Genomic DNA, 15,718 nt, shown 5'->3' with positions numbered 1-15,718 from the left:
TGAGATTACAGCACTACCAGCTGTAAAGGAATAGTTTTGAGAAATAGGTTGCAGAGAGATGGGAAGACCAGTACCACAATCATCGATGGTCAATATGAAATAGGAAGAATTAATCAATCTAGAGAAATGTGTGCTGCAGAGGTTTGATGTTTCCCCTTATTTCTAGTCTGTAGGCTAAGCTAAAATCAATCCCGGAGCCCATCGGCTATCATCTGATGACGAATTATCTTCTTCCATTCATTGCATTCTGTTAACAGTCCGACTAGTTTCTTGTATCACACGAGTTGAATGTTTCTCCACACAAAACACAAACAGAGAAACTTTTTGTAGGTGTTTTAGGTCCAGACCACATTTTAACTAATCATTATTAACAGCTATCTGCATATGAATGCAGCTTTAATTAAAATGCAGAAAGCCGACGCATTTCGGTCGATGTTGTCCAACTCTTTTGCTCCCTACACGGGCTGTTTACCTGCAGGCAACCGAAGCCTGCTCAAACTCAAATGAGTACTTGGCAAAGGTATGGATCTTTCAGGCTCTCAACAAGAGAGTAGATCGAGGACATTCTCAAAATGAAGATAACTCCTGACCTTGAAATCACAATAACAAAGATCTTACTTTTTCACATGCAGCACTTGGTGCTTGTGCATTTTCAGTTTTCTCTACTAGATAAAAAGAGAAGCGGAAATTTGATGGGAAGAGGTGGAAATGAAAGACACACAAATATGACCCTGTTGCACATTCATCTATATTTCCCTCTGGATACGTTCCCAGGCCTTAAAAAACTCTGTCTCAATGGGCGACCCGAGCAACTGAGCATCAGAGCACTTGCTAAGGAAGCGAACGCACGCTTGATTCCCCTTTGCAGAAATAAAAAGCAGAATTTGGAGTTGCCGATTGTTTGTGCTTCTTTTAAAACACTGGTCTTTCCTTAGGGAGGCTTGTGGGAGGGAGGGGGGAGAAAAAAGGGAGAGGGGGTTTTGCGGTGCATTCACATGTGGAAGCTCAAAGCGGTAACAATCTTTCCCAGCCTGCTCTGGCCTCATATGGCCTATGGTATCCTGCTCAGAGCCTCACAGCACAAGACTATTCCCTGTCTCTCTCTATTTCTCTGGCTGCTCCTCTCTCTCTGTGTCTCTGCTCACGAACACGCCGCCTGCCACTCTCCTCTGCCCTCGATTTTTAGTGCACTTCTATCAGCATGTACCCTCTCTGTCTGCTATGATTGTGTATAATGAGACCCGGGCCAAAATGCTGGCTGGCAGGCTGACGGGTGTGTCAGACAACTGCTTCACAGTTGGCCAGGCTGGTGAGAGAGGGGGAAGTATAGAGGGAAGGAGAGAAGGAGAGACTAAAAGGCAGAGGGAGGGAACGACAGAGCTGGAGATAGAGAGGGAGAACAGGGAATGGGGTCACTTGAGTTTGTTGCTCATAGGATATCAAGCAGCTCACTCCCTCCACCCCATTTGGTAGCTTGGCTGCGCTGTTGCCTCCCTCCCTATCTCATCAAAACCGCCATCTTTGGGAGTTTTACTACAACAACAATGTCCTTCATAAAACGATCCAGCAGCCCCGCTTCAGAATCCCGGCTTAATCGTGCCATGTAAACAATGATGATGAAGTTCAAGCGAAGCATTAAGTAAGCTTAAGTCTTGTATTTCTTTTATATGGCATTGGCAGAGCTCAGCAGATGATATTAAATGCCCCGAGACGCGGCTGATAAACAAGAAATGTTCTGCTTTGTTACAGGTTGCTTTGCAGGGGATGAAAACCGCCAAGAAACCCGTCTGTTGGGCAACGCAGAGAGAAGTTAACCGTGTCGGGAGTATGAACTGACCCTCACAAAGGTGTTTTCCTTAACTTTGTCAGTTCCCTGCGATTGCTGAGTCATCTGGAAAAAGCAGCGCTCTCACATTCTTTATTCTTGGGTAATGCAGCATAAGAGGACTTCCATTTTTAGCCTTAAGGCAAATTACATTAAGCCACAGTTCAGTGAGCCCTAATGCTTTGAAAGTAACAAAAATCGACGGAGAGGGATGAAAGTTTTTTGATACTGCTCAGACATTCTCCCGGCGAGGCCTCATTTATACCTCCTCCCTGCCGCTGAGCGGGAAAAGAATGGGTTAAACCTGTCTGCAGCCCACATCTGGGAATCATTTGAAACATTCCAGAAGGCTTACCACATGTTTTCAGATGGACTTAGTCCTGCGAAAGGCTCGGCTGTCAGAGGTTTGAAAAATCATCTTTTTTTTTCGCCAGGAGGGGAAAAAATGGGAAAGAAAATTAAACTGTATAATGGGTTTTCTCTCTCGCAGGTGAGATTAGGCAGAGATATGAGTGCGTTGCCAGGGCTGTCCCTGTGTGGGGCGGCTGCATTGTTGGTGGTGGCGCGTTGTGTCTGGGAACGTGTGTTGTCCTGCGTGTTGGTGGCATGTTATTCGAATGGGTTACGAGTGAAAGCTGTTTCTTAACAGGCATTTGCAGTTCAAAGGAGGCTGTGGGGCTCGACTAAATGTTTCCATGCGGCTGATACAATCTCGTCGGCTCTCTCTTTCCTCCCACGCACTCATTTCTGCTTTATTCTTCACAACCTAGCACCATAAAGTGAACCAACGTGAGAGCCGTGTCGCCTTTCACCACGCTTGTCCCGACACACTTACGACATTCATGTACTCCCAGGGTGGCTCCCTTTGAGCACAAAAATGGTGTGATAGGACTTTATTGGAACATATCTAGAATGTCTCGCTAAGACCAATCATGCAGCTTTCAGCCTTGCCATGAAGAGCCTTCAATGGTGGCAGCTTGACGATTTCACCATTATGCTCTGGACCATTAATGACAGACTATTAAAGGGGAGTTGCGAAGTGCATGATGAATAGTTGGTCGCTGGGAGTCCCAAATAAACACAAGGCTTTAAGAGCAGCAGCAGCAGAATGGATGAGAGTCTCTATGGATGGTGACGGACCCCCCAGGCCTTGGTACCTTCCCAGTTCTCTCTCTGCTGGACTGCTAGCCTGTCTGACGTCAGGCCCCGTGGCTCTCATGTTGCACCGGGTTGCATTCGACGCCCTGCTGTAAATGTCCGCTGACATTTGGGCAACTTGAAATGTTTCTCTTGGGTGCAGAGGAGCCCCCCCTCCCTTACTCTCTGCCACCCTTTTTTTTTTTTTCCTCTGCGAACCAGGCCGTGACATGTGGCATGTAGCCCCACGCTGGGGGTGAAAGCATTCATCCTGCCGGCTAATGTTACCGCACTTTAGAAATAGCGCTGTATTTCCACACTGGACAGTAAATAGGCACCCGATGTTTGGAGGCGGAAACCGAGCACCTGTTTGTGGGCTCAGTGTGGGCTTTGTAAAAAACAAAACACGAGAGAGACACTCCACTGCGGTGCTGTAACAATAACCATCAAGTGGGACTATTTAACAGTATGCTATGTGTTTTCAAAGGAGGGAATCACATGATTAAGCTCTGCAAGGCAACTGAGAACGCTTAATGTTCTGCCTCTTATAGCCGCTCAGTGTGAGTCTGTATTAAGTAATGCTCTCAACCCTCTGGTCTTGTGACGTCTGAAAGAAGTAGGAACATTATGGAAAATGGGCTGAGTACGATATCTGTACATTACTGAGCCACAGCCTGCAGCCCGTTAGTTTACTGGGAACAGAGGGAAAACCGCTGCCCTGGATCCGTCCAAACCGTAACAAAATCTGCCAGCATCAGCGGCTGAAACTCCACGAAGTGTCTGCTCTCAGCCAAGAAATAGTCCAGCGCAATTAGTTTATCAATTAGTGAGCTTTAGCGGCACCGGTAGCCAATTTTTAGTAACCGCGGGATAGAGCCAGGGCAGCTGTTTACACCTGTTTCCAATCGTAATGCTAAGCCGAGCTAACCAGCTGCTTGTGGTGGTACACAGACATGGGGGTAGGAACAACTTTTTCAACAAACTCTGAAAGAAAGTACATTCCCCAAAACTTTGCAACAACATCCCAGGTTGTTTATATTTACAGGCTGTGAAACTGTTATTTAGTGTTAAATAGTTGTTGTTGGGTCGTGATTCTGTTATGTAAATTTGTTATGAGTTTTGCACTTATTGATATTTGTTTATTTAAGATAAGTATTAAACTTAATATTAACATTAAACTGTCAAGAGTCAATGTGTTAAATTTCAACTTCCAATTTGCCTCAGCAATAAAAATCAAAGCTGTTTTTCATCACACGATTTTTTTTATTCATCTTAAGAGGATGAAATCTGTAAAATATTATATTCATAAGAACAAAGCTCTCATTCTGGAAACACTTTTAATCTGACATGGCAATACATGCACTCGTCTTCCAATATTCTGTGAATCATCCCAGGAACACTTAAATTTATTGGCTGACCTCTTAAGCGATCCTGAGACAAGGAATCACAGGAGTAACAGATCTAAGTAGAAACATCATTTACTTTACTTACCACAATTACTGATCACTTTTAAAAATATAAAAAACGTGGGAATGTATTGTGAAAATGTAGAGTAGAAAGTTCAGATATTTGCTGATATATGTAGTGGAGAAAAAGATGCATGAAAAATGTACCGAAGTACAGAAGCATAGTAAATGTACTTGGCTACATCCCACCACTGGCATTAGACATGATGGATCTTCAAAGCTTTTCCAAACTGATGTTCTCTCTGTACAGTAGACACACACACACACACACCTCATGCGTGAGCCTTACAAGCCAACACTGTGTCCGACACACGAACGTTTGCCTGCGTACATGGAGAGTATGTAAAGCATTAAACAGAATACGCATCACAAGACTTTTCACTATGCTTGGCATGTCCTCATGGGTGTACAGTACACGCTGAAACACTGTCTATATCTGTATCTGTATCTAAGAGTGCAGGGGAGCTACACCAGACTGGAGAGCCATTAAGATTCAACTCCAGTAACTTCCAGTGCAAACCAGGCTACACGTGGAGGATGCAGCTGGGCCAGGGAGACCCCAGAGGCCTTTACTATCCAACCTTGAGATATGTAGAGGAAACCCAACGCTACACAATACAAATCCCCGCACCGAAGGAGAGTAAACCGAGGCGAGCCGGCCCGGTCTACATGAACACATGCTATGCACACACCCGCATGCCGGGCCCCGCTTCCACCTGTCACGAGTCAGTGAAATAAGACAGCCCCACGTCTTCAACCAGTCTGTTATGACAGCAACTATATCCACCAGTACATGCTTTTAGCGTTTGACGACTCCCTCAGTCCATGGTTACTCGCATGCCTGTGTTTCTCATGCACCCCTCCAGCCCCCCGACGCCCGCCCCCAGAGCTGCATTCCTCACTTGTGTAGTATGTGTGACAACTGACACAGCTTAGTGCCAGTCAGAGCTTTTGTATAAGAACGCCTTAAAGGCAGCGGGAGGAAACAAGGAGGATACTGTCACTCGCACTCTCTGTCGCAGTGTCAATGCTCCCAGGGAAAGTTGAAAAAGCAACTGAGAAGGTGACACGGAGGTAAAGTATGTCACTTGGTATCTTGTTGGCTTTTGTCCAATCATGTGGGACTCTGGGGTTTCACATCTAGCACCTGTCACAAAACTTTGCTTTCTGGGTCGGAAAGCTATTGAGTGTAGTCGCTATCTCTGAGAGACTGGAGAGAACCTGAGCGCTCCCCTGGCTCACAAATCCCTCGCACGCAAACCCCACTCACAGGTGCATGCACTCCTTTGCACCGACTTCTGTATGCGCGCGCGCACACACACACACACACACACACACACACACACACACACACGTGTGTATACAAGGGAGCATTAGGGCTGCAAATAACAGTTGTTTGAGTTATTGATCCATTTAAACTTTGATGAACTATTTATTTGCCAAGTCAATAAACTGTTGAAAATATGTAGAATCACAAATTAACAGGAGGTTCAAGTGTCTCAAAATAAACTTTCATCGGTCTGTAATGAAAAATTCCGAGGGGTTTCTCACACATAAATAAATTATATTTTTGAAACTGTAAATTATTTATTGCCAAATGTGCAACCAATTGTTTTACAGTTCATTGACACAATATTCATAGTTGCACATAAAATCACCTATTTATCTATTGAATACATATCTTTTATACAAATATTTATACTATTTTATACGTATATTCCACTACTTTTGTGAACCTAGCACTTTGATAAACCCAATTTAAGCTTCAAAACTATTTATCCACATGAGTAAAGGTATATTTTTACAAGGGATTTGAAGAATTTCTACAGACATTATGAGTTCGGTCTTAGACTAATAATTACATATTACAGAAACAATTTGACTTTATTTCTTTATTTTCCTGTAATTTTTTTGGGGGGGGGAATATCATTGCACAGCATCTGCTGTTAAAACACTGACCCAACAATTAGCCGAGAGCAAATTTTCACACGCCGTCTCTTTGTGGGCCCAATTAAAAACATGTTATGACATCCATCAGAAAAAAAAGAGGAGAGCTGCTTTCAGACATGCACTGAACTGCGCATGGAAGAACGTAAATGTCAGTTGCTTTCGGAAAATTTCTGGAGTTTTTCCTGCCAACCCCTTAAAATGTCTGGAGTCCAAGTGAGCGGAATACTGTCTGAAAAAACAAAAAGAATACAAATATCTCAGGATGAAAAAGAGGTGCCATAAATAAAGAAGAAGCCGACGAAAGTACCAACTTGGAAAGATGATGAGATTTGAGAGCTTTTGGCGATATGGGCTGAAGCGGGGGTCGATAGTGTAAAATAAAATAATACATTTTCCAGTGTTCATGTATGAAAATGGCTGTAAAGTCATACACAGCAGAAGATCACATGTAACATATTGCAGCTCTACTAAAATGTAGATAATAGAAAATGTGAGGTAAAAAAATTATTTTATTTTAAAAACAAAAACCAGCATCAACACACAGTGGGGTTGCTCTTATGTATAATTTGGTGGTGGAGCTGCTGATGGAGCTGCAGCTCTCGGCGGCTGCTTTGACAGGAGAGGCTGACTTCCTAAATGCAGAGTGACAAAAGGTCTGTGATGGAAGATATTTTAGAGGCTGTAATGGTGCTCTCAGCAGGACACGGCGGCACAGTCACGCAATGAAAAGGGGCCATATTGTTTAAATTTTCATACAAAAGATACATATTTGAATATCTGAAAAAGATCTACAGAAACGGCCTCTGAAACGGATGATGTTCAGAATGGAATTTTGCAGGATATGGTTAATGTGTAAGGGACGCCTGATTGTTCATGATATTACACATTTGAAACAAATCTTTGCAAATATTAGAGTCCACAAATTTTTAGGGTTGTGACATTTTTTTTATTAAATTCCCTGTATTTTGGGGACAATATTACAGCAGTGTTATTTGTGTGCGTGGAGAGTTGTGTAATTCATGGGTATGTAATCAGATTTGTAAATGTGTAAAAGAAGCTGCAAATGCAAATAGGCAAATGTGTACAAGAGTCTGCCCATGTGTATTCAGAAATGTATTCACAAATCTCAAATACACTACTTCTTTATTTTACACATTCACAAATCTGTTTGCAAACACCGATTTTTAACACACATTTGCAGATTCTGTTTCATATTTACAAATCAGATTAGGCACACACAGATTCTAAATACACATTAAGAGATTTTTTTTAGAAAAAAACACATATTTGCAGATTCCTGTACACATTCGCATATCTCAGCAGAGCATTTGCAGATTCTGTTACACGTTCACAAATCGGATTACACACACACAGATTCTAAATTCACATTTAGAGATTTTTTGGGGCATTTTCAAATTTGAACGCACTCACAGATTCTAAACACACATTTGCAGATTTCAGTGCACATTAGCAAATATCAGAACCCATTTGCAGATTCTTTTCCACATTTACAAATTTTACAACTCATGAGCAGAATGAGATACAGTCTCACATACATTCACAAACATTATTGCTACAATACAAGCCCCATATCTTTTTCCTCTCCACTCTCCTTTGCGAACCTGTTTGGTTGCATTATACCTTTATCTGTTAAATAATGACACACTCTCCGAAGGCACCGCTGAGTTTAACCTCACTTGAAGGGTTAAGCATCAGGCTCGTTCCTCCCCAACACCAGAAGCTGCCTGATGGGAGTTGTTGTGCATCTTTTCAGTGAAGCTCAGAGGAGCTGAGAGGACGAGACGTACAAGTAAAGTGCAGTAAAACGAACGTTGTTCTGTCCTCCTGTCGCCTCACATCCCTCCAGCAGAGCAGGGAGCACATCTGGAGGAGAGCGGGGACATCATCCACTTTTACTTTTCGGTGTTTTACGTGAGGGACTGGCCCCCCCATAAAAGGAGAGGGGCGGGGTCGGGGCTGGTGTTGGATTTCACAGCCAGAGGACGCAACTGCAATGGTTTCCTCCGCTGCCTCTGAGCAAAGCTGTGCCAAACTTGTCCCTGCGCCCTGAGACGCGGCTCTTCACCTCCGCGTTAGACCAAGAGGAGGAGGAGGAGGAGGAGGGGGAGGAGGAAGAGAGGAGGCTAATTTCACTCGGCGGCTTGCGAGAGGAGAGGTTTTGAAGAGGCGACGGGAAACTTTGAGGAGAAATAACAGAGAAATACAGCTGCAACTTCCAGCAGCAGCAGCGAAGAAGAAGAAGAAGAAGCAGCAGGAGGAGGAGGAGGAGGAGGAGAAGAAGAAGAAGAAGAATAAGTTTCCAGCAGCAGGAGCAGGAACAGTCCGAGCAGGGGACCGGGGAGGAGGAGTCAACAGGTCCCAGGTATTATCCACATCCACTTGTCAGTGACAGCTTGTCAACATTTGACAGCCTCCCTCCAGGTGTTAGCCTGTGGCGGGGGTTAACCGTGTGAACCCCTCTGTTCACCTGGAGGATTTTAAATGCGTCACGCTTGGTCGGGTTATGTTACCGTTTATTTTTTTTAACGCTGACAGAAAGCGAGTGAACAGCTGGAGGGGAACTCCCGTGAAGTTCACGACCACTTCTAGCATTGTTAAAAAATAGGAAAGTAGCTAATAACAAGCTAACCAGCTAATGTTCGGTGCGAGCGACGTTGTTGTGTTCAGTGGACGCTTGTTAGCACGCGAAGCTAACGCGTCTCCTCCGCTTGTAAACACACGTCCACGCTGACACTTGGAGTCAATTAGCAAAAGAACAAGCTGCGAACCACAGGGAAAGGCTGCTTCACTAAAGTGGGAATATGTGGAGTTACAGGCGTGTGACAATGTGTCTGAGCGTGTTTCTGTTTTTGCAGCGTCAGGAGTAGGGAATGTGCAGGAATTGTATTTCCACATTGTGCCTTTTGCAGATTTGGGTCTGCGTTGCTTCCTCGCAGATAACGTGGTGAACTTTGCTCTATAGCACGATTCAAGTGGCTGTGGATATGATATCAGGATTCGTCTCAGTTAATGTGAGATTCAAGATTAACTTTATCGTCCCACAAAGCTCTACCCACCCCTGCAACTATAGAAATACACACACATATATATATATATGCACGAATCCCCATCATAAAACAAACATGGCAATACATTACATGGTACTAAAGAGTGCGTGCCTGACCATATTGCAAATACATGCACTTCTACATGTACAAAAATCCTAATGAATGCAGTAAGCAAAAATCTGTAAAAAGTAAATGCATAACATCCAATAAAAAAAGTACAAGCATAAATAGATAAGCAACACCAAGCGAGCTGAGATATCATCATCCTCCAGTTCCAATTCTGGCTTTATCAGCCACTATTTAAAATCTTTCTCCGAACAGAGGGCAGCGGCTCATACTGCAGAATATGAGATGTGTCATTGACGATCTCATCGGCTTGCCTTAGAGTAGCCGGTTCATAAATAGTCTGCAGGGATATGTGCTCTTTAATGCCAATGATTTTCCTTGCAGTATAAATCAGCCCGGTACAGTTTGGTTTGGGTGGATGAGCAGACAGGAGCTCACTCCACAGAGGGGGCAACCACAGCCTGCATTCTTCTCATGTGCTCTAATAAAGAGCTGCAAACTTGTTGACCCGAGACACGCTTGCATTCCTCTGTTGCATCAACAACACACGCTCTCGCACAAAAGTACCTCAGCAAACTGACAGACATCTCAACCAATTTGTTAACACCTGTGATTAACCCCTGTCAAGATAATGTGCCAACTGGAGGTGTCTGGATCCCAGCAAATAAAATGTCAGCGCTGTGTTATAACATTTATTTTACATATACCCTGCAGCGCCACAGACCTGCAGTGTTATCTTGTAAAATGTTGTCTTGTAAAAACCACAGATTACAGTGCTCATTACCCTTCATTTACGGCTGTAACAAGCACTTTGCAAGTGTTTGCTTTTGTTTGAGTAATCCGTTAAGTCGATGCCCTGCACAAATATGCTGATTGAAACTTAAGGATACCACAGATTCCTCTCTCCACTTCTCTGATTCTGGCTGCAGACATGAAAGTGTCTGTGTGTGTGTGTGGGGATGGACGAGGAAGATGCTCTTTCCTGTGAAAACGTGTGACATTTAGAGCAAGATGCAGTAGAGGACAAGTCACCCAGTGGGAGATTTGGTGTTTCTCAGGGTTTTCCCTCTCTGTCACGTCATCTTTTTAATGATTCACGTTAGACACATTTGCTGAGACAGCATTGTCTGATGACCTTAACCCAAGTAAGGTCATACCCCGAATACACAATTATCAAATAAAGACTTATTGAGAATTACAACTTTAATCACATTACCACAGTGGTTTTAACAGCATTTTGTGACATCAACTTACTTGATACTGCTTAACGACACATGTCCTGGGTTCGAGTGTACACAAGTAGTAGGACATACTTTTGACATGAGTCATAAACACACTATACTGTATAACATGTAAAAGAGGATATCAATGGAATATTTAATGAGCAACTCGTTTAAACATCATGATCAAAATGATGTCTTATTCTGAATAATGTCATTAGTTGGAGTATTGCTGTCCATCTAATTCTAGTCAATGATTAAAGGTTGTGCTATCACTATAATTGCTTTGGTTAAATGTCAGATTTGTTTACCTGCCTGGTAAACTGTCACATTAGATACAAATTTGAATACTAACCTTTAGATGTGTGTTTTAATGTAATGCCTGATCCCACGTCATGGCCGTACTGAATTCTAAAAATGTGGTTTCTTTCTCAGTGGTAGGGATGTGGTGATCTATCACTGAGTAAATCTGATATATTAATTTGTGGTCTGACTTAATGAGAGAAATTATATCCCAAAATCATCACTGACAGCAGCTCTAGTCACATGTTCCTCCATGCTGCTTCCTCCTACATTATAGAGGGACATTTAGAAGAGTTTTTACAACAATGCATTCAAAACCAAATAACTAATGGAATTATATATGTGTTTATTCAAGGCGATCCACCGCTCAGTGTTGTAAAACTGCAGTGCCGTTCTGTTCTGTAGCACAAGGCGAGAGATTTAACGTGATACCGTCAAACCCTCTCTGTCGAGCGTCAACGGGAAGTCGTCTCTCTCTCTTCGTGTGAACAGTGCCAGTTAAAAGCCTCACAAGTTTCACATGGTACTAAATGTGTCATCGTCGGGGAGGCAGTGGCACACTTACATCCCCTGTCCCTTCACCACGGCCCCTCTCCTTCCTCTGCAGATTGTAAAAAGTCAAGTGCAAATGACACTGGAAAGGAAATTTTTTTTTTCTTCTCAGTTAACACTGGTAGTGAGTCAGTAGCTCCAAGCTTTGTCAGGTTTATTTGTCACATTTGATGACAGTTCTTTTTTGTTTGCTCATCTCGTGTGGAACAGATTACTTTATCTAATGGACAATGAGTGATGAAAGGCAAGATGTGTCATATTTTGGGTCAAATTTGTGCAGGGAATTTGAAGGTTCAATCTAACTGCATTCAATAGACACACTCAAATTATGTTGTTCTTTTCTTCTGTATAATGAAATTATATAAAGTCAACTTTTTGTGTTGAATTTTGGGTCACTTATAATAATTTGTGCAAAAAGGAGAGTGAGTGCAGTTTTTCCTTCCTCCTATTATTATCAGTTGCGAATAGAGGTTGTCATCCGTGCAGGTCACCATATTGAGTCATATTAATTTTGCTTTCGGCCCCAGCTTCCTCTGAGAAAGCCTAGAGTGTGTCAGGTGGTGCAGTCTGTCGTGATAGAGGCAGCCTCACCACAGTGGCCTGCTGTGGCCCGGTTGCTGACGAGCCAGTCTGACTCACGGCACAAACTGATCAGGCACTGACAGATGAGACATGGTCCCCACGATGGCAGGGCACCCCAGTGATGTCATCCAGCTCCTTTTAATAGTAAACACCTCTACCCAGTCCCACACGATCAGTCTGCAGTAGCTTTGTTTCAGTGAAAACAACCATGCAGAATTACGATTTTCACTCTGCTGTAAATAGGAAAAAACACAACGTGCTTGGTTGTTAAGAGCCAGTGTCGATGTGTTCATGTTTTGGTTCACCAATTTATTGATGTAGCAAATAAAATCCATTTGGTTTCAGCAAATGATGTTTTTGGCCTAATAGAGAAACAGTCCCACAAACGGAGTCCAGTGAAACCAAGCAGTGTAGCTTTGCACTAATAAAACCAGCCTTGACCTAAATGAAACAGGCCCCGACTCTGTCAGAATAAGTAGAAATAAATTGGGATATTACAGTGGTTTGGCAGTTGTGCCCGATGACGTAGTCATTGCCTCAGGGACTCGGGCGAGTGTGGGAAAAGGAGGAGAGAAGAAGGGTGGGAGCCGATACCAGGAGAGTGTAGCGGAGTCTGAGTGGATTTTTTTTTTTGGAGGGGGAATGGGGCCGCTGTGATGTTGGGATGTGGGAGCTCCACTCACATAGGCCAGCGGCACATTATTAGGTAGGCTTTTGCATACTGATTCTCTTGTACTGCCGCGCTCCACACGGCAAACTGGCCTGCACGGCCCTGTCAGCCTCATGAGAGTTAACCCCCCTCTCCTTTTCACACCACTTCCTTTTATTCCTCTTTTTATGGCTTTGATGGTATTAAATAATCTTTACATGTCAGAGTGCACAGCTCCCAGTGTTCATGTCGGGAGAGCGAGAGAGCAATTAGGTCAGAGTGGTAGAATAACTTGGTTTCATCCCAGTCTTAAAGTGGCAGGGTACCTCACTACAACTTGTGCTTTTATATTCACCTCAAACCTTTGGAGTAAGACTTTCAAAGAGGTCCAAGGCCAGTGGGGTTATCAAAGCACTCAGAGAGAGAACTTTATATCTTTCCTTTTATAGCCTCATAATAAAATGCCCCAGAATGGATTATCGGTTGTGATATTTTAGGTTTCTCACTACGTTAATTTGCCTGAAGAATCAGGCCACATTTGTCTCCTTTTATCTAATTAGGCTGAGCTAAAGCCCAATATAACCTCTTATCCTGGTTATTGATTTGGGGTGTGTTTTAAGCTTCGGATTGTTTTGGCAGACCTTGAAATTATCGACATCTGTAACTGCCGTTGTTGTACTGATTTCTCTTTATTTTATTTATTTTGAGAAAAAGATCAAGATGAAGATCATATCGAACAATAATAAACGGAAAGCCCTGTATTTATTTTCACTGCTTCCGTTTCGCATGATCTGTGCTGTAAAGTTTCCCATAGAATGTTGTCACATGTTCAAGATTGCATTTCTACCATTTGGCATGTGAACGTTCTGGCCCATGTTACAGCATTTCATTGCACTCTTCACAGAGTTTCATATTATTTTCCACGCTCATTTTGTACCTTGGCTTTTTATGAAAGTGTCTCTGCCCGGTCGGACTGTCCCCCGGCGTGACGGCTGACATTTCCAGTGAAAGAGGCCTATTGTTGGATCTTAATCCCCCTCCACCCTCCTCTCCATAAAACAATGGTATCAATTGCTTCCACTGAGTACATCCACAGCTCTGAGTGAGAGACAGGCTGGCCGGGCTCTTGGCGAGCCTGCCAGCCATCCTACCAGGCAGCCAGACCGACCTCTTAATTTCCAGTGATAGCTCTGTGCTTGGGCCCACAGATTCCTCTTCAGGCATGTGCGCTAATATTATCTCTGTAGCATGACAACTAGCCCTTGATCGTGACTGCCCTCATACCTCGTAAAGGCACAAATAATGGCTTGTGTATATATTTATTTTCCCAGGGAGACAGTTGAGCAGACCTGTGGCTTCGACACACTCCCCCATCCCCCATCGTCTTAATGAATGGTCTCCATTCTATTTTCCTTCATTTTCCCCAGGACACTGCCATTAACTTTTGACAGATGATATGTTCTCTAACTGAAACAGTGATCCTGAGCACACTGTCACTGGAAATTGGATTCGCACACCCACCCCTTTGCTTGTTGCCTTTTCTCCATCTCTCTTTTTCTCTCTGTCCTCCTTTTTTCCTGTTGGTCCCTCTCTGTCGGAACTGGAGGACATGCTGCTAATATTCCTTTTAGAGCAGCGTCGAACTGCTGAGCTGCCAAGTTAACCCTCTGCTGCCATGAGTCAGACAGCGAGCCAGATAGTCGGTGTCACTTACACAGATGTCTGACTAGCCAATCTGTCCTTAAGCGCTCTTTAAAACACCAGTACTACTTCGAGCCAAGTGTGTGTCTGCAGTCAGATTTTTGTTCAAAACCCTCCATCTGCTCTGTTGACATTGGTTTGATTTCAGTTTCTCTTTTTTTAGTAACTTGAATCTTTGACAATAGAATATATATTCAAAAGAATACAGCTCAGGTGCCAGATAGAAAAATATCTAAGTAGGCAAAAAGATTACACTTGTCACTCTGAATGGCTCCAGATTATGTCTGCAACTAATGGTTATTTTCTTTATAGATTCATCGATTATTTTCCCTACAACGAGCCCAAGTTGATGTCATCAAATGCGTTGGTGTTTCCCACTTACAGATGAAAAAGTTCAGTTTAAAGTGATAAAAAAAGCAGACAAAAGCAAAGAAAAGCTCACAATGGAAAAACCTGGGAATGTTTTTTGTGGTTTTGCTTGTAAAAAGCAAATGACTTGAATGAATAAATGATTATCAAACAAATCCACCAGTGCAGGGGTGGGTAACCTTTTTCCTATCAAGGGCCATTTTAGTTTTTATAACATCCTTCGAGGGCCATACAGACTCATTGAACACACATTACACTAAGCCCTCTAATGCGATGCCTGGAACTGCTTCTCTTTGGCGAGGCGTCGGACGTCTGATGGTGATGTCAGTCACAGCTGTTTTTTGACAAAATCTTGTTCAAACAAATCCTCACCTTTGGTAGAGCCCTGCATGGCTCGCAAAGATAGTAATTCATTTTTTTGCTGAATAAAATAATATATTTAGTTTTTTGTACTTTTATAAATGATATCACAGGCTGGATCAAACGGTCTTCTGGGCGGGAGGTGTCCGACCCCTGCTCTTAGTTACTTATCACTTGGAGTTCTCTTCATCGTACCAGATCTCAGCTTCCTAATTAAGACTGTTGACAGGTTCTGTGTCATTCTTATAGGCAACATAACATGTGAGTCTCCTGTGCAGTGGCCATGTCCACTTTCAAAGCACTGCACAAGCCAAAGCATCTTAACACTGATTTGAGTGGAACAAATCCTCTCCATTGTGCCTCCTGTGTGGGAGTGTGTGGCAGTTGACAGTGTATTCTGCATCTACTGGGGTTGCAGCTGCCTGCCCATTAGCTTGAGTTGCCATAGGCCACATTTATCAGTGTGAAGT

The 15,718-nt window shown here is 43.2% G+C and overlaps 1 protein-coding gene across 8 annotated transcripts in view; it reads left to right on the top strand.

Annotated features, from left to right (window-relative positions):
* Window positions 1–7,987: 7,987 nt before the first annotated feature.
* Window positions 7,988–15,718, top strand: part of raraa (retinoic acid receptor, alpha a) — a 145,707-nt gene continuing 137,976 nt past the window's right edge. For 7 of the 8 annotated variants that reach the window (XM_035145577.2, XM_035145575.2, XM_047338269.1 and 4 more), the window contains exon 1: window positions 7,988–8,761. The gene's annotated coding sequence lies outside the window, so the exon portion shown is untranslated. The remainder of the gene's footprint in view (window positions 8,762–15,718) is intronic. The other variant, XM_035145578.2, reaches the window with a different exon arrangement.

The sequence above is a fragment of the Hippoglossus stenolepis genome, chromosome 21, assembly GCF_022539355.2.
Source record: "Hippoglossus stenolepis isolate QCI-W04-F060 chromosome 21, HSTE1.2, whole genome shotgun sequence".
Taxonomy (NCBI): Eukaryota; Metazoa; Chordata; class Actinopteri; order Pleuronectiformes; family Pleuronectidae; genus Hippoglossus; species Hippoglossus stenolepis.
Note: the sequence above shows the minus strand (reverse complement) of the source record. Positions and strands in the feature narration are given on the sequence as shown.